This window comes from Hemicordylus capensis, chromosome 1 (genome assembly GCF_027244095.1).
Source record: "Hemicordylus capensis ecotype Gifberg chromosome 1, rHemCap1.1.pri, whole genome shotgun sequence".
Taxonomy (NCBI): Eukaryota; Metazoa; Chordata; class Lepidosauria; order Squamata; family Cordylidae; genus Hemicordylus; species Hemicordylus capensis.
In genome coordinates, this window is record NC_069657.1 from 120,659,692 (window position 1) to 120,684,888 (window position 25,197).

General features: G+C 42.5%; 1 protein-coding gene and 1 long non-coding RNA gene across 9 annotated transcripts in view; both read left to right on the forward strand.

The window, feature by feature from the left end:
• LMO1 (LIM domain only 1) overlaps window positions 1-25,197 on the forward strand; it is a 154,830-nt gene that overhangs the window by 45,436 nt on the left and 84,197 nt on the right. The window lies entirely within an intron of this gene.
• LOC128340417 (uncharacterized) lies at window positions 21,163-22,316 on the forward strand. The gene is made up of 2 exons (XR_008313698.1): window positions 21,163-21,265; window positions 21,932-22,316. It is a non-coding gene; the product is annotated as an uncharacterized LOC128340417 (long non-coding RNA).

A 25,197-nucleotide genomic window follows, 5' to 3' on the forward strand; every position in this document is an offset into this window, starting at 1 on the left:
GAAAAACCCCCAACCAATTTTGCTAAACTAAAGCAAATGTGATCTAGGGTCTAACACTTTCAAATTGAGTATTGGCTTATGAAGCTGTGTCCATGCATGACTTCAGGGTTGATTGATGTGTTTCAAAATACAAAAATGAAGCATAGTACCTGCATGGTAGCATTCAGTGTCCATTTGTGTTACTATTTATTTGACTCCAGCTCCAGAAATAATCTTGGGGCTTTGAGATTCACAGAGATTAGGTCTATCAACAACTGCTGGTCATAATAACTTTATGGAGTATCCATGTTTAGAAGTAATATAACTCAGATTACCATAGGCTGGGGGCAAACAACATCGTGCCCAACTTCTGAACTTCCCAAGTCATCTGGCTGGCCATTAACATAGACAAATATGCTGGATGAGGTATACCATGGTCTGGTCTACATTCCCAGGCATGTGGAAACAGGCATACATAGCAGGAAAAGAAGAAAGAAAGCAATGCTTGAAACTGGAGCTGTACCAACACTTGGGCAATGCTCATTTGTTTCACTGCTGGGCCCCCAAGATTGTTGCCAAACCTGGGAACTGAACAAAATATAATCTGAAAGCAAAGCATAAATTTCTGGCAGGAGAGTACTGGTTTCTGTATGAGTATTTGTGTGTGTGTTATTTCAGATAAACATTAGCTCAGGAATGGGTTTTCTGCTTTTCTCATTCCCCAACATCTTAAAAAAAAAAATCCCCACTATTGGTAGTTGACAGCTTACCTTATTTTAAGAAGGGATTTTTCTCTGTTTTCTTTGATTGTGGCTACAGATTACTGTAGTAGTGTATTTTTGCTAATCCTTGAATCCACACTTGCTCATTCTCAACTTGAATGCTGGCGTCATTTCTAATGCTTAGGCAGTCTGGTATGATGTGTTGGGCTGCAGGGAATAATTCGTCCCTGGCAGGAGATAGTGCTAAGTGGGGGACTGGCAACTTTTATCACTGTGAACTTCCATAAACCAAATTAAGGCCTGACTGGTCATCCCCAAGTATAACAGGCTCAGTTCTCACATTACATGTTGATATTGTAACATCAACAGATAGCTTTACTATGTCTTTTCGTAAGGGGATATTATTTGAATACACCATCACATAGTGGGAGCCTGTATATCCTACACTGGAAGAAACTCTAACTTTCCATTACTTTACTCTGGCATGGTAAATATTTTCACAATATTTGTTATCACTGTTTTGAAGCTTGAGTTCACACATTCAAGTTCACTTTTGTTTAAAAAATTGAATCAGAGCTTAAACATCAAACAAATAATTGTATATCGCCTCAGATACAGTATTCCTCAGCACAGGCAAATGTGAACTATCAAAAGATAATAACTGTGAATAGGAAATGAAATACATATATATTGTCAATGACCCTGTTGGGCAGGGATAGGAGAAAGTTAACAAATATAGCTCAGCTGCTCAGCCTAGGGGGCAGGTGGATCAAAAGAAATGGGAGAGATCTGGGCTGCATAGCTTTATAGAACTTACAAGAAAGACAGGAGGGTAGCAGAGACATAAGAAAAATATGTCAGTGTCTCATTAGTCCCCAGCACTGTTAGTCATCAGATGTGGATATTAGCGCTGCTTGCTCAATCGAAGTTACAGATAAACTGGGAGAGGTCAGGGAAGAGTTTATAACACCTTGACTTCCCCCATTACTACTTGCATCTTCAGGAGCTCAACCTCAAGGCATGATGTAAAATATATCTCAGTGAGTACGTGTTGTGTGAGATTGTGTTGCTTGGGTGAGATTTTTGAGGCCCCTGCCATCTGCCTTAGAATGTAATTTCAATTTGTCTCTCCCTCTGCACTTCTTTCCATTATGACTATAACACACACCTTCTGGGATGGTATAATTGGGTAGCTCAGAAGTAATCTTGGTTTCCACAAGAGAGACGTTTACAAACTGATGTATGTAGTATCTCTTTAGAACGCACTAAGAATCTGATTAGGGGCATGAAGATCTTCTGCAAGGACTGGAAGCTCCCAACTGACTTGAGAGGGTCAATAGATTGACACTGGTTCACTAGTGTGGATTAAGTTAGGTTTGATTCAAATGCTACTCTGTTTGCAGTGCTGAATGGGCTATTTTCAAGCAGACACTGTGAACTTAGAGCCTAATACATGTGAGCCTTCCATTTAGTTTTACATTTACAGCTTAGCAGTGTGGGCACTTAGGCAACATTTGATAAAGTAATTTAAGTACTGTTGTCCTTTTTCTTTTTCTGCCCCTTGTTTGTGGAATACCCTTGCTTAGAATGTGCTCTCTTCCTCTTTTTAAAGAACACCTGAAAAATTTCTTGAATGATCATCCTCTGATTGGAACACAGAATGCCATGGGGAAAATGGTGCATTTCCTTCTCATTTGCAAGGGGGAAGGAAACCACCACAGAACTCTTTCCACACAGTTCAAACACCAATTACCTCTGGATCACAGAATCCAATGCAAATGATGGTGCGTTTTAATTTCATAAGTGAGGGGGGGACACCCCCCCCCTTCTCCACAGTTCAACACTAGCCCCCCTCCAGAGGAAGGGGAAGCCTAAGCTTCCTGACTTGGAGAGAGCTTGCTGGCTGTTCACACAGCTCTAGAGTAGCGGAGATACATACACAACACAGTCAGAAGAAGAAGTCCCTCCTTGGGGCCATTGGGCCAGTCACAGTGAGTCACTGAGAAAATGAGGAGGCAGGCTGCTGCAAAAAACACTTGGCTGGGGGAATGGGATAGGAATTGCCAGCACAGCAGCAGCATACCAGGGAGCTCCTCCTGCCACCACACAGCAAATATTCCACAAGAGTCAAAATATTGCACGTGTTTCCAATGGGCCTACCCATGGGTAACAGCCATTTGAGCCACCCCAGCAGGGGCATAGCTATAATTGAGCGAAAGGGTTCAAAGAACACGGGCCCCCAGCTCCTGAGGGCCCTTTAGCTCCATCCCTGCCTATTTTCTTCATTGTCTCCCTCACTCTGGGGGGCTGCCCGAGAGAGGGATGAACACAGGCCCCCTCTCCCCTAGCTACGCCCCTGCAACCCCAGGCACTTGCAGTAGGAACGCTGGAACTCCGCACATCCTCCAACTCAGAAATAGAGGGGGTTTAAAATAGTTGCAAATCCAGCGCAGAAGTCCTCATCTGGGAACCCTAGCTGTAAAAAAGACAAATTCCATGATCGGAATCAGAAAAGTAATGGAAAATAAAGGTGCAAATATTATAATGCCCTGGGAGCCTCCAGATGTTGCTGAATTATAGCCCCCATCATCCACAGCCACAATAAATTGTAGCTGGGGCTGATGGGAGTTGTAGTTCAGCAACATCTGGAGTCTCCCCATTTGGGAACCACTGCCTTAAATAAATCTATGGTATGGGCCACATTTGGATTCCTGTTTATAGTTCTGGTCTCCATACGTCTAAAAGAACTGGAAAAGGAGCAGGAGAAGGATCCTTTCATTATTGTCTGTCTACATTACGACAGACTTTGTTTATGCCTTTATTCCATCTTTGCATGTTATGGAAAGGCTGCCAGTGATTGAGTAAAAGCTTCTGGACTTAGAATCATAATGTACTTAACAGTGTATGGCCTTCACACATCTTTACAGTAGCATATATGGGATGGAGAGCCAGTTTTGCAGTATCAAGCATGAACTGACCTTTGTTATGTAGAGTTCACCTTGGTTGGCATTTGGATGGGTGGCTACATGTGAGTGCAGTCTGCTGTAAGAGATTCCCTTTAGGGGATGGGGGAAGAGAATCTGCTTTGCATGCTTAACCCTTCCTCTTCTTGCTATTTGCTCAGAATTACTTCCACCTGCATTTATTGTTTGCTTGTTTATTACATTTTAGTGTAATAAATCTAAATGACTAGACCTGGGTGGTTTACAGGTAATAAAACACAAATTTATAATCAGTCAAAATAACAAAACACAAATTAGAAGAGTTAAAATACTAAATTTAAAAAAAATTAAAGACCAGACTAAAAAGAAGGGTCTAAGGGCCAACCTGAACGTCATTAGTGTTGTTACTGTAAGCCTCGGATGTCTTTTCTCCCTGTAGGAGAAAAGATTCTGGGTTCCTGTATTCCCCCCACCCACCCCATCATGGGTGGGAAAGTAGCTTAGGGACAATTATGAGCAAACGCACAGCAGGAAAGGGAAATGGTTGAGCAGCTACTCCTCGACTGGTCCTTTGTATCTGATTTCTGCTCAGGATGCTGGATTGGTTTTTTATTTGTTTGTTTTTTAAGAGTGCGTGAAAAGTTGAGAAGGTAAGTAAACTTTAATCATTTTAGAAGTTCCCAGATTCTGTATAGCCATAAGCTAATTAGATTGATGGCCCCCTCCCACCCACACCAAACGTAGCTGTTAGAAAATGTTGCTATTGTCAATAAATAAAAGATGATTTCAGTTTAGGCCCATTCATAATATTATTGAAATATCTAATCTGCCCTAAAGGTAAAGTGTGCCGTCGAGTCGGTGTCTACTCCTGGCGCCCACAGACCCCTGTTGTTGTCTTTGGTAGAATACAGGAGGGGTTTACCACCTCTTCCTTCCATGCAGTATGAGATGATGCCTTTCAGCAACTTCCTGTATCTCTGCTGCCTGATGTAGGTGTTTCCCTCTAGTCTGGGAAACATACCAGTAGGGATTCGAACTGGCAACCTCATGCTTGCTAGTCAAGTCACTTCCCTGATGCACCATTAGGTGACTTCAATCTGCCCTGCTATTCTATAATTAATTAGCAGAACCAAATACTATAGTAGTTCTAGGCCTGTTGTGCTTCTCTTGTTATCTTTTTATTTCTACATCTGTTGAGTTCTTTAGCAGCTATCTAGTCCCACACCTTGTTTCCCACAGTGCCCCCCCCCAGATTCCTCTGGGAAGCCCACATTTGGGAGATGAAGGCATGCCCCCTTTCCCAGTGTTGCCCCCCCCCGCAACTGATATTCAGAAGCATAGGGCCTCTTGGTCATTACGACTAGTAGCCATTGATGATCTTGTCATCCATGCATTTGTCTAAGTCCCTTATAAAGCCATTCAAGCTGCTAGCCATCATCATATCCTTTGGCAACAAATTCCATAGCACTGTGTTTTGCCTGCCCTAAATACCCTTTGCCCTAAATACTTTGCCTGCCCTAAATACCTCATTGAAAGATCCCTGGTTCTAGTATTATGAGAAAGAGAGAAAAACTCACTTCAATCCATTCCTTCATACCATGCATAATGTTATAAAGATGCATGTCTCCCTTTACACACAGTTTTCCTAACCTTAAAACCACCAAATGTTGTAGTCTTGCCTTGCAAGGAAGGTGCTCTAGCCCCCTGGTTATTTTAGTTGCCCTCTTCTGTACTTTTTCTAGTTCTATAATATTCATTCTGATATATGTACCCAGAACTGTACCCATATTTCTAAATGTACCTCATAGAGTATAATGGCATTATACTGTAATATTAGCAGTTTTATTTTCAGTCCATTTCCTAATGAACCTTAGCATGGAATTTGCCTTTTTAAAATAGCTGCCACATACTGAGCTGACTCTTTCATTGAGCTGCTCACCACAACCTCAAGATCCCTTTTCCAGTTAGTCACCAGCAACTCAGACCCTACCAGTATATATGTGAAGTTGGGATTTGTTGCCCCTGTGTATTTCACTTTAACACTTACACTTGTTACACACACACACACCTTTTGCTATTGAAGTTGGAACCATATCTGTCTCTTCCTATAACATTGGGGCCATTCTGTGTTTAAACACATGGAACTGCTGCCATTGCATCTAGTTTGGCTGAAATTGAAGCATGTAATTGGAGACACGCACAGTATTTCAACCTAGATATCTACCGGTAGGTGGAGTAGGTGAGAACTTCAATGGGAAACCTGAGGCATAGTTCATCTTTTAGTCCTAGTTCAAAACAGTAGTCTATTCTTTCCACTGTGCTTTATCAAAGTTGCTCTATGAAAGTCCATAAAGACATTTTTAAATTGAAGTAGGAACAAAGTTTTAATTGTTGGATTTTGGGAGGTGGGGGTGGGGAAGGAAGCAAAAGAAAAACTCAAGAGAAAGAAGCTGATTGCATACGGAGTATTTCTGCCCCCTCCAACATTAAGTAATCTGTGTTAGAAATCCTTTATGTCGTGTCCTTTACAGTTCTCAATAGGCTTTTTCAATCAAACAATATGAGTGCTAGCAGGTGGTATTTTTTGGCAAATGACCTCTTCTTAATACATGTATGTTCAGAAGTTGCCCTTTTTCTTTTCTTTTAATACTGTCCTTTAAACACACACACACTTTTCTTTCCTTAAGAAAAAGGAGGTTGAAAAGACATGGAGAAGAAAAATAATCCTAAGTGGGGGGAGTAGAATTAGAAAAATTCTCTACAATTTCAGTGGAACAGATAAGACTTTCACTGACTGCAGCCTTTGCAGAGGCTCAGTGCTCCCCCATGCCTCCTCTGGCCATCACCAAAGAATCGGAGATGGAAGTTCATTCGACGATGGTGTACTGCCTACCCTACCTGAGCAGCCCAGTGTTTCCACAGACAGCCATATGAGATTCGTCTCAGCAGTGGCCAGCGGTGAGTGGAAATTTGCCATTTGCATCACAAGATTACTCTGCAGCAGAGGCTAATTGTACCAGTGGCCAAGCAACTTTTTTCTACTTATACTTGTACCAGTTAGACTTTCTGAAGGTTAGTGACAGGCCTGAGCTCTCTCTCTCTGTGATTTTGCCTAACTTTTAATAGGCATTATTACGAAAGTTGAATCCTTGACTGCAACTTGCTTTCAAGCTGTTTTCTACATCATAGCTTTTGGGTACTATTTAACAATTGGTACATTTTGCTTTTCAGTTATGTTGATGTGTTTGGGAACTTTTCTATCATGTCAGGAGCTTCATCAAGTTCCATTTCAAATAAATTTTAATTTCATTTTTTCTTTCTAGTCTTAGGCTGCTCACTCTTCTTACACTACCAACCTTTCTTAATATATAACACCATCCTTTATGCTTCTAAGGATCAGTCCATATTTTCCTGCACTGCACAGCTGATGTAAGGCCCCATTTAAGGGAGCTGTCACTTGAGCATACAAATAAGTGATCAGATATTTACTTACTTACTTGATTTGTAGAACACCCTTCCTAAAATGACTCAGGGCAATTTACATAAAAATAAAAAAACACATCATAAAACAATTAAAATAAAAATTACATTTAAACCAGATTAAAATTAAAACTAGACAACATTAAAAGCCAGGCGAAAAAGATTGGTGGTTAAGGCTCTCTTTAAGGCTTCCGAGGAAGATCATCCTCTCATGTCCACAGGAAGCGTGTTCCACAACCTCGTGATGGCTGAGAAGGCCCGATCCCAGATTGCCACCAGATGAGCTGGTGGCCCCTCAAGATGGACCCCTCCTAATTATCTTAATGAGTGTTGGGGATCTTGTAGAGAAAGGAGCTCTCTCAGGTAAGCCAGACTTAAGCCATTCAGGGCTTTAAAAGTAATAACCAGCACTTTGTACTTTGCCCAGAAACATATTTGCAGCCCTACACAGAGTGTAGGAACAAAGGCAGCCCTACAGAGAGAGCCAAATTGCAGTAGTCCAACCTGGAGGTAGGGATGTGTACAAATGGATTTGGCATCCAGTAAGGCTGTTCCGAATCATTGGGACAGGGAGTGGTACCTTTAAGCATGAGTAAAGCAGGTCCTTACCTGCTCCCTGCTGCCCTTCCACTTTTCTGGGCACAGTGCTGCACCACTCAGAAGTCTGCATGTGGCCAAGGAGCTTCACTCAGTAGCCTGCGCGCAGCGGCGGAACACACATAACCACTATGCCTTTATGGCAGCCATGTGCATCCCGCAGCCATGTACAGATTTCTGCGTGGTGCAGCACCACACCTGGAAAAGCAGCAGGGCGGTGGAGGACAGGTAAAGACCTGCTTTACTCATGCTTAATGGTACCACTCTTGCCCGGCCGAAACATTCATGTACATCCCTACCTGGAGGTTACCAACTGTTTTCAGGCCATTCTTCTCAAGGAATAGGTGGAGTTGTCGAATCAGTCGCAGCTGGTAAAAAGTGCTCCTGGCCACAGCCTCAACCTGAGGCACCAGGGTGAAACCCGGGTCCAAGAGCACCAAAAGACTATGAACCTGTTCTTTTTGGGGGGTGTAACCTCATCCAGAACAGGTGGTTCTATCCCGTCTTGCAGATTATGACCCCCAACAATGAGCAGCTCCAACTTGTTTGGATTCAACTTTAATTTATTATTCCTTATCCAGCCCATTACTGCCAGTTGGCAGGCATTTAAGGGGCTAATGCCATTTCCTGATATTGATGACAAGGAGAAATAGATGTGAAATAGAAATAGATCAGCATATTGATAACATCTGGCACCAAATCCCCTGATGACATCATCCAGCAGTTTCATGTAGATGTTAAAAGCATTGGTGACAGAATGGAGCCCTGAGAAACCTATAGGAACATAGGAAGCAGCCTTATACCGAGTCAGACCCTTGGTCCATCTAGCTCAGTTTTGTCTACCCAGACTGGCAGCGGCTTCTCCAAGGTGGCAGGTGGGAGTCTCTCTTATCTCTATCTTTGGGTTGCTAGGGAGGGAACTTGGAAACTTCTGCATGCAAGCATGCAGATGCTCTTCACAGAGCGGCCACATCCCCTAAAGAGAATATCTTACAGTCTCAAATTCAAATGCAAACCAGGGCAGATCCTGCACTGTCACCAGGTGCCACCATCTGAAATCTACCTGAGACATAGGAGCAGAACGACGGTAAAACAGTACCTCCTATCCCCAAATCCCTCAGGTGATCCAGAAGGATACCATGGTCAATGGAATTGTGAAAGCCATTGAGAGATCCAAAAGAACCTGCAGAGTCACATTCCCTCAGTCAATTCCCTGGCAAAGATCATCTATCAGGCTGACCAGAGCCACCTCAACCCCATAGCCTGTCCTAAAGCCAGTTTGAAATTTAACATTAGGTGTGTTATAATGCTAGGTGATACTGAAGGATATCTTGACTTGGTTCAGATGGAATGTGGGACCAGGAATCTTAGCTGCTCATAGCCTCAAGCACGATTGCTTCCCGTCCACCTCACATATTTGGGAATGAAGGATTATACTTCTGGTTTTGGTTTACAAGAAGCCAGGATGTCTTTTTCTGTCCAGACCAGGTGATCTTGGCTTATTCTAGCCAGAGTTTCAAAATAAACCAGAATCTGAAGCTGGCTTCTTCTAATAAGGCAATACTGAAAGATATACTGGTTTAACTCTTCTGAAAATTTTGTTATTGAATATGTTTCTCCATGCCCTTGTTATTTTGGTCTCCAAAAGCAGTCCAGAACCTACAGTATATCCACTTCATTTGGTCATATTTCAAATACATAGGGACTGCACTAGCACCTCAAAGGCTATAATCACAAATTATGTGGGAATTATTTTACAGTACATGCCCTATATCTGTACACTTGACACCTTACATACAGGAGTGCTTGTTTTGATATTCCTCACAGAGGAGGATAAAGTTCAGAGGGGATATTCCACAGATGTTTGCTATTTGTTTCTCCGTAATTTCTTGAAAGCTCTGACTACCCACACAGTTGTGAGGAGGAATGCTTTATCACTTTGGTAAGCAAAGCACTTTGGGAAGTAGTGAAGAAGGCACTGTTCTCGTAATAGTGTCATGAGAAGATGGATCTAGATTCAAGGTGTGTAAGTAAGAAGTGAGTAACATGAGGAATATAAGGGAAGACATGTAATGTAATAGCCTTTATAATATATAACCAGAAAGCTACTTATTGCTAAAAAAAAAATGCATTGCTCTTTCACCTGGAAATTTGAGCAGCTTCAAACATTATAAGAAGTTCTAGGAGGAGTTGCATAAATGACTGGCCTTATGCTGATGCAATGCTGCTGAGCTCTTAACTGTGACTAAGAAATCAGGAGTAGTCTGTGAGTTTGTACATTCTCCCTCCCTCCTTCCTTCCTCTCTCCCGTGGTAATTCCCCCTTCTCTTTCCTTGTCAGTGTTAACCATAGTTTAGCATTGCATCTGCCACCATGCTAACCAAGGCTAATAGTGTTAGGGCAAGTCAGCAGCCTGGAGCCAGTCTCTTAGCCACTGTTAACAGATCAGCATCATTGCATCTATGCTGGGCCACTGGCATATCCTTCTTTGTGCCTCCCATGCCACATCTGAAGCAGTGATTCACACACTTCCCCTGTGAACAGCTGCACAGATGTAGCGCATGCGTCTCTCCGCAGGGAGACATATGAACTGAATGTTTAAATATCACTCCAGAAAGCATGAAGAAGCAGGATGCGCCCGGTTACTACTTTAAGTGCTTCCTGCAATACCTAAATCTACCCACTGTTAGAACACCAGTGCCTTTATCCCCAAGTTCAAATTTAACTTGGACTACAAGCCAGCCTTCAACAATTAGAGTTCTAAAACATTTAAGACAAACCTCACAGGCTAGATGGAAGTGTCACTCTTTTAGGTTCTTTGCATTCCCTCCTCTGCAGCTCCAGCCCCAGAAGGGATAGTTTAATGGAGTCTGAGGCTTTCAAACTTGGAAATGGTATTAAACATCAATTAGCTGACCAGCTTCCCCAGGTAAAATTGAAAATGTGTGCCAAAAATCTTGTGGTATTTAAACCTTTTGTAAGTCTCTTGTCAAATACAGAAATGATTGCCTCTTTCCCCAGCCACTTTCAGTCCTGCATCTGGTTTAATATAATGGGTGTTTGCATGAATGGCTTAGTTAGCCGGAGTGGTAATAAAACACTTTAAATTTATTGTGACATTTGGATTTAATTAAAAAGTACACACTTAGAAAAGTAAAACATAATGTGAGGAGAGAGTTAGGAAGGTTTTTCTCCTTTTCTTCCAAAAAACTAATTAGAGTTGTATTTTAAATTGTTTATGTGCTGCTAATCATTGTAATAAATCATTTATACTGAAAAAGACACACTCTAATGTGCCTGGGTAACTGTTTATGTTCTCAAGTTTCTATCATGAACAAATTGATCTGGAAGTGAATTTATTAACCACTAGGGAAGAAATCATTAGTGCTTTCTCTAAATATTCCCCAGGTGCGTTTTTATTATAGTAGTTTACTGCTTTAACTAAACGTAATGCTAGACGGTCTTGGTTGTAATTATGATGCAAATTGACTCTCTATCACTTAAAATTGAGGTAGCTGTCTTTTGGGGTTGCTAATATTTGTCTTTCTGGTATCAGGAAAAAAACAAGTCTAACTTTTTGCAGAAGCAAATTGAAATTTCACTAATCGACTCTTCTCATTGGCCTTAAAAGGGAAAAATGCGGGGGGAGGGGAGTTCTGCTGTTTTAGTTAAACTGGTCTCTTTTTGCCTCAAAGTTGAGATCAGTTATATCCTTCAGCCATTGTTAGTTTCAAAATGAGTTAGTTTGCTTGAATTCCCTTTTACACTGTAATACAGCCTTCCCCAGGTTTTGGATTGCTTTGATTCCAAAGTTAAAATTGGAGGCACACGTCATTCTTATATCCCCAAAAGCAGAGGCATAGCTAGGGGAGAGGGGGCTCATGTTTGCCCCTCTCTCTGGCAGCCCCTCGGAGTGAGGGAGATAATGGGAAAAAAAAGAGAGGGGTGACGCTGAGGGGCCCTCAGGAGCTGGGGGCCCCGGGTTCTTTGAACCCATCCATTCAATTATAGTTACACCCCCGCCCGAAATATTACTTTTTGAGTGTGCAAGAACCAAATGCCCTTGGAGAAGTCCATGTCTCTGCACAGATCTTTGTTATGAATGTGCCTCCTCTAAGAGTGAGGAATTATGTTGCAGTCGCAACTCAATTGTTGTTCTCAACTAAAGCAGAGATGTGGGAGGATTACTTATCCCCTCCTTGTAGAGAATGATTGGAAAGAAGGAAGGCCATACTAGTAAGTTCTGAGCTTCTGCAGGACCCACAGTGATGGCTCCTGATGTGATCCATAGGCAAGTCTTAATTTTCTTAATATATGTTTCAATATTATTAAGCCCTTTATTCTCAAATCCTTAATTTTGCCATTAAGGATTTGCCAGTATGAAAGCCTTGCCAGTATGAAAGTGTACTAGAATATTTATTGCATCTTACCTTATCCTCTGAGCCAGTTTTAAAGAAGGTTGTATTTGTTATAGTTGTTAACATGTTACATATGTTATAGTTGTTAACATGTCTCCTGCTTAGTAGTGTAGTGACTACTAGCAAGCACTCCCTTTTCGCTTAAGTTCTTGCAGTCTGGTTGCTTTCTCAAACTGGTATTACAATTCCCTTGCTTCTCTAACCTCAGTATTGAAATCTAGCTAAAACGAATACCACATTTGTATTAAAAATCATCAGAAACCTCATTGGAGTAATTGGCAATGGCCTGTAAACTATCTAAGCTAGTTCATCAACATTCTGAAGCACGATTCATCAGTATCTTTAGCACTGAATTAATTTAAGTTGGCCAAACATTTCCAGACTTGTTCTTTTAATATTAATAATCTGAATTCTTACCTAAAATTGTCCATGCCCTGGAAGCTTTTCACACGGGGCCTTTGAAGTCCTTTAACTCACCGCTCCTCTGGAATGGAGGGGGTGCATTCACATATCGGCTAGATTTACCCTGAAGTCCCTGTGAGTTATCGGAGAGCAGTTCACACACAATTTGGGTTTTTCACTGTGAGTTAGAGTGTAACCCGATTTATAGCCAGGGTAAAAAAAATCCACTATTTCTGTCGGGTTTGGGGGGACAACTTTTAGTTCGCAGCAAAGCCTCCCCGTAAACTCACGGTAAAACCTGCTATGCGTAAAAGCCCCTGGTGATTAATTTTTCAAAAAGAGTGTGGAATCTCACCCAGATGGACTAATGATTCTTATACACAAATCCTATGAAGAGAAGCTCACAGTGTGTTCACTGCACCTCAAGTCTACCTTCACAACTGCAGCGACAGACTATACCCAGCTGCCCGTCTTGTCCCTCCCCGTGCACTTCCTTCTAGCCTCCCTTGTTGCTGCCTCTTCCACCTCCTCCTGCACTGGGTGGGAAAAACAGATAAAGCATCCTCCAGTTGTGTCCTGAGCCAAGGGGAGGCAGAGGAGGCAGTGAGGGAAGGAGTGGCAAAGCAGGGCAAGATAGACCAATATTCAGTTTGCTGGTACAATATATTAATCTGTCATTGCAACAGTGAAGACAAGTCCGCAGCATGGCTGAAGAATGCGTTCTGAGTCCCCATTTTTTGTTACCTATGTCTTCTCCTTGAGTATCTCACCATTTTATTCATGGTGTATGATTTTTTTAGAAAAACAACAACCTGTTGGTCATGTACTTAATACTTTTGGCCATGCCCAATTAGAATGCCCCCCCCACCACCATCTTTGGACTTGGCTGTTGTCTAAATGGTAGCTCTCATTGATGGACTAATGAATCATTGCTATGATAGGTCCTTGAGTCGGAAAGTCACTCTCTCTAGATTCTATTTATTTATTTATTTATTTATTTATTTAGTGCATTTTTATACCGCCCTAACCCAAGGTCTAAGGGCGGTTCACAGCAAATAAACACAAAACATTAAAATCAATTAAATATTAAAAACAGCTTAAAACAAATCAATAAATAATCCAAAATTTAAAAAGTTACAAAGTTAAAAAGCTAAAAGGCCTGGGTAAAAAGATAAGTCTTTAGACACTTTTAAAAAGCTGCTAGAGATGGGGAGACTCTTTTTCCCACGGGAAGCGCATTCCAAAGTCTCAGGGCGACAACAGAGAAGGCCCGTCCCTGGGTGGCCACCAGACGACATGAAGGTAGCCACAGACGAGCCTCCCCTGATGTACGCAGTGGACGATGGGGATCATGCAGAAGAAGACACTCTCTTAAGTACCATTGGCTTAAGCTGTTTAGGGCTTTATAGGTTATAACCAGCACTTTGTATTTTGCCTGGAAACCTATTGGCAGCCAGTGCAACTCCTGTAATATAGGAGTAATATGGTCTCTTCAAGATGACCCGGAGACCAACCTGGCTGCCGCATTTTGTACTAATTGCAGTTTCCCGACTACGTACAAAGGCAGCCCCACATAGAGTGCATTGCAGTAATCAAGTCTGGAGGTTACCAACAAGTGTACTACTGTTTTGAGATCATGAACCTCAAGAAACTGACGCAGCTGGCGTATCAACCGAAGCTGATAGAAAGCGCTTCTGGCCACTGCCACAACCTGTGGAACCAGGGAAAGGTGTGGATCCAGAAGTACTCCCAAACTGCGTGCCTGTTCCTTCTGAGGAAGCGTGACCCCATCTAGAACAGGTAGATCAATATCGCTTCCCGAGTGACGATCTCGCACAATAAGTACCTCCGTCTTGTCTGGATTCAGTCTCAGTTTGTTGTCCCTCATCCAGCCCATTACTGTTTCCAAGCAAGCATTCAGGGAGGATATACCCTTTCCTGATGATGCTGACATGGAGAAATAGATTTGGGTGTTATCAGCATACTGATAACACCCAGCACCAAATCTCCAGATGATCTCTCCCAATGGTTTCATGTAGATATTAAAAAGCATTGGAGACAGTATGGAGCCCTGAGGGACCCCATATAAAAGCTCAGATTTTGAAGAGCAACAGTCTCCAACCAACACCATCGGGGATCTGCCAGAAAGGTAGGAGCGGAACCACTGCAAAGCAGTGCCTCCCACCCCCAACTCCCTCAGATGTTCCAGAAGGATACTATGGTCGATAGTATCAAAAGCCTCCAAGAGATCCAAAAGGACCAACAGAGTCACACTTCCTCTGTCAAGTCCCAATTGGAGATCATCCATCAGGCCGACCAAAGCAGTCTCCGTCCAAAAACCAGTTTGAAATGGGTCTAGATAATCAGTTTTCTCCAAGACCACCTGGAGCTGGGAAGCCACCACCCTCTCAGTCACCTTGCCCAACCATGGGAGGTTGGAGACAGGCCTGTAGCTACTAAACTCCAAGGGGTCCAAGGCAGGCTTCTTAAGAATAGGTCTAATAATTGCCTCCTTTAAACAAGGAGGCATCCTGCCCTCTGTTTGTTATTCATCTTCGGCAAACAAAACAAAGCCCTGAAGGCCTCATAGTTTCCAGGTCATTTTAGGCAATCTACTTGTTACCCTGTAATGCATTTGTCATCTTTCTCCTTCAATTTGAAGAGGTAGGTAGGTAGTATATGCATATACTGCCCCAGATGCATGTCTCTGGTTCGTTTACAATGAAGTAACAAATTAAAACATGTTTTTAAAGAAATTAAAACATTAAACATTAAAACAATTTAAAACAATGACAGTTTTACAAATCTAATTAAAAACCTGGATGAATAAATGTGTCTGAACAACCTTTTTAAAAGCTGTCAGAGATGGGGAGGCTCTTATTTCTGCAGGGAGTGCATTCCAAAGGCTTGGTGCACCAATGGAGAAGGTCCGTCCCTGAGTGGCCACCAGACGAGTTGGTGGCAACTGCTGATGGACTTTCCCAGAAAAATAGACCAATACCTCCATCACACTGGAGCCGTTTGTTTGGTAAATGCAGAGAGAGAAAATGGTATCAGTGCAATTTGAAAGCTCTCTGAAAATCCAGTCTCATTATGTTTGCTTGTGTATATTGAAGAAGAGTATGTTGAGGCTTCTTTTTTAAGTAGCTATTGCACTGTGTTCTACCACATTAGGTTTTCCTAATAATCCATAGGAGGATATGATCAAGATGTATTACTGTGCTGCCTCCTGATATGGTAGACTGTGATCATCACTACATTTTATGAAAGTTCTGCAGTGGTTGAGATACTTTAATCTGCATTTTGATACATCATTTAAAAATAATAAAGAAAGCGAAGTGTCGTCTTTTGAAGACTGCTCATTTTAAGAATGTGTCTGAAATAAAATTAGTCCATTCTGAACCACAGAATCAAATTTACTCTTAGGATCATTGTATGAACTTTTTGTAGTCAATGAAAGAGGGTTCTTTACCCATTTCATATCCATCTAAATCTGCTATTCAGAAATAACTTTGAAAAATTTCCATCAAGATGTCATTAATTGAGAATAGTAAATGCTACTTTACTTGCTTGCTTTTAGAGAAAGGAGGTCCCTACTGCTGTTTCTGAATGCATTTATTCCTTAAAGGCATAAAAAATTCAGCATATAAAACAGCATTTGCTATCCCATTGCAGCTCATGCAATTTCAGTTCTACACTGCCAGTGCCTGTCTGTAAGGAATATATTTTACAAAGTGTAGTTTCCAAATCTGTGTATTAAAGCAAGTGTGGCATCTATGAACTATGGTAGTTGAAAGATAGCTCAAAAGTCAGATACCACAACTAGTGGCACCTCTCTCTCTCTCTCTCTCTCTCTCTCTCAATATTTATTTTACATTTTATATCCCGCTCTTCCTCCAGGGAGCCCAGAGCGGCGTACTACATACTTAAGTTTCTCCTCACAACAACCCTGTGAAGTAGGTTAGGCTGAGAGAGAAATGACTGGCCCAGAGTCACCCAGCAAGTATCATGGCTGAATGGGGACATGGAAAAGAACTTGGCATGTTTTAAGTGGCGCAAATGCAGACAAGCTGCTAATCATATACATGTGTTTCTTCTGTAACACTATCATAAAATCATATTTTCTACCATTCTAGTGTTAACATTTGATATCTGAAGTACTTTTTAAAAAGACATGCCTTAGGCCTAGTTCTCACAGGACAAACAGCAGTGGGGCTCACAAATTGAATTATCCTCTATGAAAAAAATTCCCTACACATAAAAAACCAGGTGCCAGGGAAAGTGTTTAGCATAGTCTTCTTTCTGACACCTTGCATTTATTGATATTAATCCCCACATGCCATCTGAAGTAGAACAATCCATAAATAGGTTTACAGCCTCATCTGCTGTCTGTGAGAACTAGGCCTTAGTCTCAACAAATAATTGTATATTCAGTCACTTGGAGTTCTTAAATCAGGGATTGGCAATCCACAGTCCATTGGGTGCATTTTGTGAATTTAGGTCTCCCTCCTCTACCCACATAAACACACAACTTGCTTCTCACTCTGAAACATAGGAATTGTGGCGACCTCAGCTAGTCTCTAGGTACAGACATGATGGTGTATTCCATATGGTTCTATATATATTTATACAGTTTCACTCTGTTTTGCACTGGAGTGACCTCACATGGAATACTGCACCCAGTTCTGGACAACACATTTTAAGAAGGCTATTGATAAACTAGAATGGGTTGAGAAGAGGGTAACAAAGATGGTGAGGGGTCTGCAAACCAAGTGCTAAGAGGAACTTTTGAAGGAGCTAGGTATGTTTAGCCTAGAGAAGAGAAGGCTGAGGGGAAACACAATAGACATTTTCAAATATCTGAATGTCTGTTGCAGTCCTCTGTTGCTCCTGAGGGCAGAACTAGAACCAATGGATTGAACTGGTCCTGGTGTCTACCTTGACTTTTTTTTTTTAAAAGATTGCAAGCCCTTTAAGAACAGGGAACTTTATATTACTATTATTACTATCATTATTATTACTATCATTATTATTCCATGTAAAAAATTTTGAGAATGCTTTTGCTGAAATGTGATAAATAGTAACAATAACAACTCACAAAGAAGTAGTTTTAGGCTAGACCTTAGGAAGCATTTCCTAACTGTAAAAGATTTCTGCCTTGTACAGTGATGGCTCTCCTTTTTTTAGACGTTTCAAGCAGAGGCTGAATGGTCGGCTGTCAGGGATGCTATAGCAGTTTCCTGCAGTGATCAGGAGTTCAGCTCGGAAACCTCCAAGGTTCCTTCAGCACTGATATTCTGTTATTGTGTACCTTAGGATCAAGGGCCAAGCTTTCATGGATGCATGTCTGCAAAACGTGTGCCTTCATATGGGCAGTGTATGGAGGGCCACAGTGATTACAGTTATGGTAGTAGCATGTTTGTGAATATCATCATGGTAATTAAGGGATATGCACACTCCCCATGGACCTCTGTCAATAGGGGGCAGGGAGAGCATTCCTCCTCTGCCTTCCAGACTCATGGCCAAATTAGATTTCTATTTACATATTTTATATCTATATCTGTATGTATATATGTTCCACCGCCTGGAAAAAAAATCCTGTGGATGCTCATGCACTTCTTCTTCTTCTTCTTCTTATTATTATTATTATTATTTCAATTATTTATTTTATTCATTCAATTTCTATACCGCCCTTCCAAAAATGGCTCAGGGTGGTTTAGACAGAGAAATAATACATAAATAAGATGGATCCCTGTCCCCAGAGGGCTCACAATCTAAAAAGAAACATAAGATAGACAACAGCAACAGTCACTGGAGGTGCTGTGCTGCGGGTGGATAGTCATTCCTTATGACTTGCCTAGCTGGGAGCCCAGTAGTGCCATACGTTCTCAACAGAATTATATGTGGGTTTTATGTCAGGGTTTGAACTGAACCAAACTCTGAACATCTTCAGCAGCATTGAAACAAGAAGTGCAATTCTACTATACTATTTGAAATTTATACTTACCCATAATCCTCAACCAGGACAGGTGCATCTGCAGGTGCACCCCAGCTGTAGGCCCTGCACGCATACATACTCCCTATGGGCAAGGCCCCTTTTTTCAGGATGGCAAAAGCAGCACAACTCATACTGTTTCATCACTTCCTAGAAAGTCCAAAACTGTTCTCTGTTGCATGGGATAAGGGAAATGCTTCGGTCCACCTTTTACTACCCTGGCTTAGATCCTTTCTTGGTGCTTTCTATGCATAACACATGCATACCCTCACTGAGAATCTTGGTGACTATTCTCACCACTATTGTACACACATGTGAAAACATCCTAAACAGATACCTCTTTTAAACAAATGTGTTGGATTCCTCTGATATAATGCTGCTGGGAAAAGTGATCCCGTTCTCACTACCAGAAAACAGAGAGTAGGAGGCAGTAAAGCCAGCTGTTGCTGATTGAGCGAACTTGCTGGAAGCAAATTGCTCATGTGTCCTCTCTGTTTTAAGCAGTCACCGGTGGCCATCTGTGTCAGAGAGTTCTGCAGCTAGAGGGGCCAGTCAGAGTAGAGCTGCTGTTGCCCTGAGGGCTGCCTATCTACTGGGAATACAATGCATCATGGAGACTCTTGGAGAATCCAGTTCCATTTCCTCATTATGAAGCCTGCTGCGGCTGTGTTTGTGTGTGTAGTGAGTTAGCAGAGCCAAATGGAGGCTTTGTTTGTCTGTGGGTATCAGAGTTGGGGCTCTTCCCTCCCCTTAACCACCTGTAGATGATCATCTGAAAGACCTTAGAGTGGTGGTAGGAGAACTCATTTGGCAAAGAACTCACCTTTGTTAAAGAAGAAGCAAAAAACTACCAGGGCTATCGTACCATTTAAGCAAGGCGAAGCAGCCCACTTCAAGTGCCAGATTGTGGGCCAGATCTCACAGGCAGTACAGCAGCCCACCCAACACCTGCCTCATGGATAGCCTGCAGAGGGAGGGAGGCACAATGGCACCACACTGTTTTTCCTCATCTTTGCCCTTCCTTTTCTGTTAAGAGCTGAAGGAAGGAAGGAATTGGAGGTGTGATGTTAAGGAACAGAAAAAGGGAAAGGGGAGGGGAGGGAGGAGGTCCCTGGATGCTCTGCTCCAGGAAGGAAAATGTCATGGGTCAAAACTGGAACCTGCCCTTTTAAACTGGATAGACTTGATCCAGAAATGACTGTAGTAAAAATGCATGACAGCAACTTCTAAGGCTGAAGTAGAACTGTGTTTAATATTTAGCTTCAGAACTTTGCCAGTGACAGTCTAATGTGGCATTACACCTTATATATTACTAAATCTGCACCATGTTTAGTCTCCCTGATTTCATCAGTACAGTGAAAGTGAAAACTATACTAAAATACCTTGAGGGCAGCCTCTCTGAGTCAAAAATTTGTTGTTTTATGGGTGAGAATCCACTTATTCTGGTTTAATGTCTAGTAAATTAGATAAGGCTTTTGTATTACTTGGCCAATGCATATACAGAGTTAAAGCATGGTCCTTAAGTTCCAATGTACTTTCTTCCAATACAAGCCAATAATAAACCTGAATGGATGTCATGTCTACTACACTGGATAGTTTTGAGATGGAAAATATTTTTTTTCCTGTCACCAGCAAAGACCTGGGTTTAAATATTAACCAGAGTTCTAGAAGTACTGTTGTGCTGTTACATGTGTCATGAGATGGACTGAGGCCTACATTAGTAGTTGTTTTATGCATGTTTATTCAAAAGTAAGTCCTATTTTGTTCAGTGGAATTTATTCCCAGGTAAGTATGCATAGGATTGTGGTCTTAGTTGATTGTGAGGTGAAGGGATAAGTATTACATTTTATTTTTAGATATTATTTATTTTATTACATTATATAAGGCTTTAAACTGGATTGACTGGATCCAGAAATGACTGTAATACACATGCGTGACAGCAACTTATGAGGCTGAATTATAACTGTGTTTAATATTAAGATGCTGGCCACCATGCCTTTCCTCCAAAGAGTTCAGGGAAGCATATATGCCTCACAGCAACCCTGTGAGGTAGGTTAGGCTAAGGAAGAGTAGCTGGCCCAAAGTCAATCCATGAGCTTTGTGGCTGACTGGGGGAAGTCCAGCCTTTTCAAAGTTGCCACAGTGGAACATACAGATCTTTTCCATTTCACTTAAAACACACTTACGTTAAGTCCCACTAAACATGAGTAGACAATTTAGTTATGTCCCTACTGTCCCCCGGGGCTTCTTTACATGTCTTCTGCCAGTGTAAAGTTAACATTAGAAAACAGGTGTCACAAGTAAATGCACACCCATCAGAATCCATGGAGATCCTAAAACAATTGTACCCACCTCCACTACTTGGTTGCTTTCGTCACTGCAATCACTGATGCCAATCACTGCACAGCACCAGTATACAAGCCCCAGCAAGAGAACAGAGCTCACATATTTTGAGTTGTATTGCATCACTGCCCCCGGGTTTAGAGAACTAAGATCACACAAGTGATTACTTTGGTGATGGGGAACTTTGCACAAAGGGAATACTTTGTTCAAACAATCAACAACTAGGATTCACAATACAGTACAAACAAAAAATAGAGGACATATGGATAACAGTTGTCATCTCAGAATGTTTACAGGTGTTCTGTCTCAGGACTCCAGATTCAAACATCCACTAAGAATCCCAACACCATTAATTCAGATGGGACTACAAGAAGGCATCTCACACAGGTAAGCAGGGGAGGGAACTCACCAGGAAAGGGAAGCCCATGTGTCAAAGCAGGACTTCTGCATTTCCTCCTCCATCCATCCCCTCATGGACCTCCCCCTCAAAAACAAAGACACAAACATCCATGGCCACAAATATCTCCCCACTGCGGTTAGGGGAAACTATACTGACTTAACAGCTCTCTATTACTCAACAGGTTTTAGCAGTATATCTCACTCCTGCACATAAACTATGCAGGAAATATATTTCTTATTTCCACAGTACTAGAAAGTAGGTCCACACCATGCACTGGTGAAGGCAATGGGGAGCAGAGCCACCGTTGCTGATAAGCATCTATACTCCGCTACCCATTGTAAAACTGCTGGCCAAATACTCATGAATCAGTTTTCCTTGTATGATATGAATCTGGGGGCACATAGAACAGTTCCATTGTGGTGGGTTTGGTCATAATGACTACTGAGACAGATGTTTGAAGATTGATTTCAAACATCCATCTCAGGAGACTTCCAACAGGAAGGTGGAGAGAGGGACAAATAGCATGGAAGAGCACCTAGGTGAGGGCATCATTTCTCAAGTATTCATTCACCAACCCTAGTCACAGGAACTATCTGTTGTTGTAGCTGCCACTCCTTACTCATTACCACCCCATGTCTCTCATCTCCCCACAGACCAACAGGCTGCCCTTCAACATGCACAGACTGAAGATGTACAGCACCTTCAGGCTTATGAAGGCCACAGGCAAGGCCGCAGCAGCAGCAGCAGTGGCCAGTGGAATGCCAGGTGTTCATTGGTGGGGTTGCCACCTTGTCATTCTAGCAGGGTTCCTTTACTTTCCATGCTACGTGGCAAACATGCTGGATGTGACAATTCCAAGCATGAAGACTGAGTGGTGGGGAAAGCTGCATCTCCTGCTCCTGGATCTGGCATGCAGCTTTCGCAAGCATGGGACCCTACAAGAACATAAAGGCTATATATGCCATTCCTCTGTGATTATGTCAAAACTCACTGCAAAACTGATAATGTTGAATTAAATCTTTTGGCAGTTTTATTTTATTTATCGTTTCCATTTATATCCTGTATTTTACAATAGCCCCATAGTTTCCTCTGTGTCATTCTCATAGTGGTTAGAAGCCTTCTCCCCTTGTTACTTGCCCTAGCTGTCTCCACAACAGGGAGAAAATCCTCACAATAAGAAAGAGGCAATAGGTTCTCTATCACCCACACAAAAGTGGCTAAGAGCCAGCATCTTTCCCACAGCATTGCCATTATAGCACCACCAAGGGGTGTATCTGTAAGGGAGTCTTTATTACTCCATGTTCTTCTGACTCTTCCCTGATTCTTGCTGGTAGTGTAGCTGCTATGAAGTGGAGGGAAGAGAGAGACTACTAACAAGTTGTGAAGAGGGAGGTGGTGTGGCTGGTTGGCTTTTACAGGACAAGTCCTTATACATGACATTCTGATGAATATGCTAGGCAGTTTCCGGAGAGAAACCACCAATGCACGAATCACTGTGATTGGCTATCCTGTAGCTTTGTCTTAGGAGTGTGGATGTATGCTTGACTCTTCCTAGCCTTTTCCACTGGGGGTCCATACCAGGAATTATATATGGTTCTTCTTCCATGTGAGGCCTTTGCTAGACTGTACAGTCTTTACTAGACTGTAGCTGCACATCGGGGGGGCCCTGACAGGGCTCTGTTGCCTGGGTCAGTGAGTGATGCTAGGAATGGAGGGAAGATAGTGTTTTATGGACTGGGCCCTTGGAAACAGCTCCCATCCTGTAGTTCTCCTTTGTCTGTGTGGTTAGGGGCTTGTTTGGTGGAGCGACAGGTCAGGCTTCCAATCCTACTGTGTCATCCTTTTCTATATCAAAGCAGGAATCCTAAAAGATAGGATTTGCCTTCTGGCAGAGTGTGACCTGGAACCACAACCCCTGTGCCCTATTGCTTTGCTCTCTCACTGAGCTACTAGACAGTCTGTGTTTGTGCTCCCAGGGAATTTGAAACATTGTCTGAGGGAACTGTGGCACTGTGGATATATGCATGGGTCATTGCCCTCCTGGTCTCTGGATTATGGCATTAGCTGTGCTGGAAGAGGTAGTGTGTGTTTGTACATTGTATGAGACAGGGGGAATTGAGTGAGTTTTGTGATGTTGCCTTAGTATTTTTGCCATTGCCCATGTTGAATGGTGCTTTCTATGCATGGGTAATGAGGGAGCAATGTCAGGAAAAAATTTTGAGGGCAACAGTGTTGCAGGGGATGTGTCAGGGCCCAGCGGAGTCTGAAACAACTGATATAGGAAAACAGACTAGTCAGGTTCCAGAGCAGGAACATAATGATCGGAAGGGTCAGAGGAGCTGGCATGGTCAAGATGAGCTGGAGGTCAGATCCAGCACAGGCAAACAGAGACCCAAATGGCAGGAGAGGTGTACAGTGTGATCAAGGCTGGGCTGGAGATCAGGTTCTGGTGTGGTTGGACAAGGCAGAGCCTAGAAGTACCTTTTCCAAACAGTTTGTTTTACCAAGCTCAAACTGGGGAGCCAAGTCAGGGGAAGGAATATAGGGCCAGCAGAGACTTTATTGGTGTCCAAGGCAGCCACCGCATGGTGGCTGGTTGCCTACAGTTTCCCTTCTAGCCTTAGTCGAACCTATGGTTCGTTTAACCCCAGAAGGTGAACATCTGAACAATTGCCGCAGGGTCAAAAGGCTTCCACCTGGCCCACCACCAGTGAACCAGGGGGGAGGAGTAGCTACGCTGAATGCGGTGGCTGCCCTTATACAAGCAGCCAGCTGCTGCACTCCTGACGTGGGGCCCTCTAGGATGTGGGATGGAGAAGTCCTCCCGCTGACAGTGATTGCCTTCACCACACCGCCACTCATGTGCATGCATGGCGGAAGCAAAGATAGCTACTGCTCGTCTGCTGGGGAAGGCAGGTGAGCTCCTACCTTTCCCTCAGCCCTCTGGAGCACAGCCAGGGGTCGTGTGCACGACCTCAGGATCTAGTGTTTGTGTTTGTATAGCACTACTGCATTCAACAGCAGTTTGTGTTTGCGTCTCTTCAATATGAACTTGAACTGCTCTCCAATATTCTTTTTTGTAAAGAAATACATCATAGAGTCTGATTTTGTGAAGTCTGATTAAATCAGGTGCTGCTTTGCTTGATCTGAGTCCATCAAAAACCTGCTTTCCCAGCACACCCTAAGTTAACTTTAATAAAGTGAGGCGGGGGGAGGAGAGGGAGGAGTAAAAACCTAGCATGATTCAAAAGTAATAAAAGGGACTATGCAACATCCTCCTCCCTTGAGACCATTTTGTTCTTTCAGATCTGGCTTCCAGATACTTATAATCCATGAACTTTTCTCAAAATCTCTCAAAATATCTGTAGCTGATCTTTTTTTGTGTGGGTTAATATATTGCCTGATTAGTTCATGATGCCATTTGACATTTTGTGGATTATTCCCTTTTTGTTCAGTAAAGAGCAAGGTCATTTCTTCCAGGTTCATTAGTTCTTAGCAAATGTTTGTGTAAAAAGGAAAACACTGGAGCTAATCTGGCTAGTCAATGAGGGTCTGTACTGTACCCTGCTCTAAACATTCAGGTGTTCTAGTACATGGTGTAGCTGCTAACTGGGATTGCATGTCATTGTTTGGGATGTTTAATTACTCAAAAATTTCATATTCATATGAATGAAAATAATTAGCATCCCTTTGTGTGTGTGCCAATAAAAATCATTTAATAGCAACAGTGGTTTGGCAACTTTCTGTCTAATTTTTACGTCAGCTGGTTGGCTGAGGAACCCCCGAGCAGATGTTTCCCTGCCATGGAAACTCTGTGTGTAGCAAAAGATTTTGGGGTTTCTTCTAAGGCTCACAGCAGCTCATGAGGGGTGCTGGTCACGCTTGCTTGTCATTGTCCTTAGCAAATGGAGGGTATGCC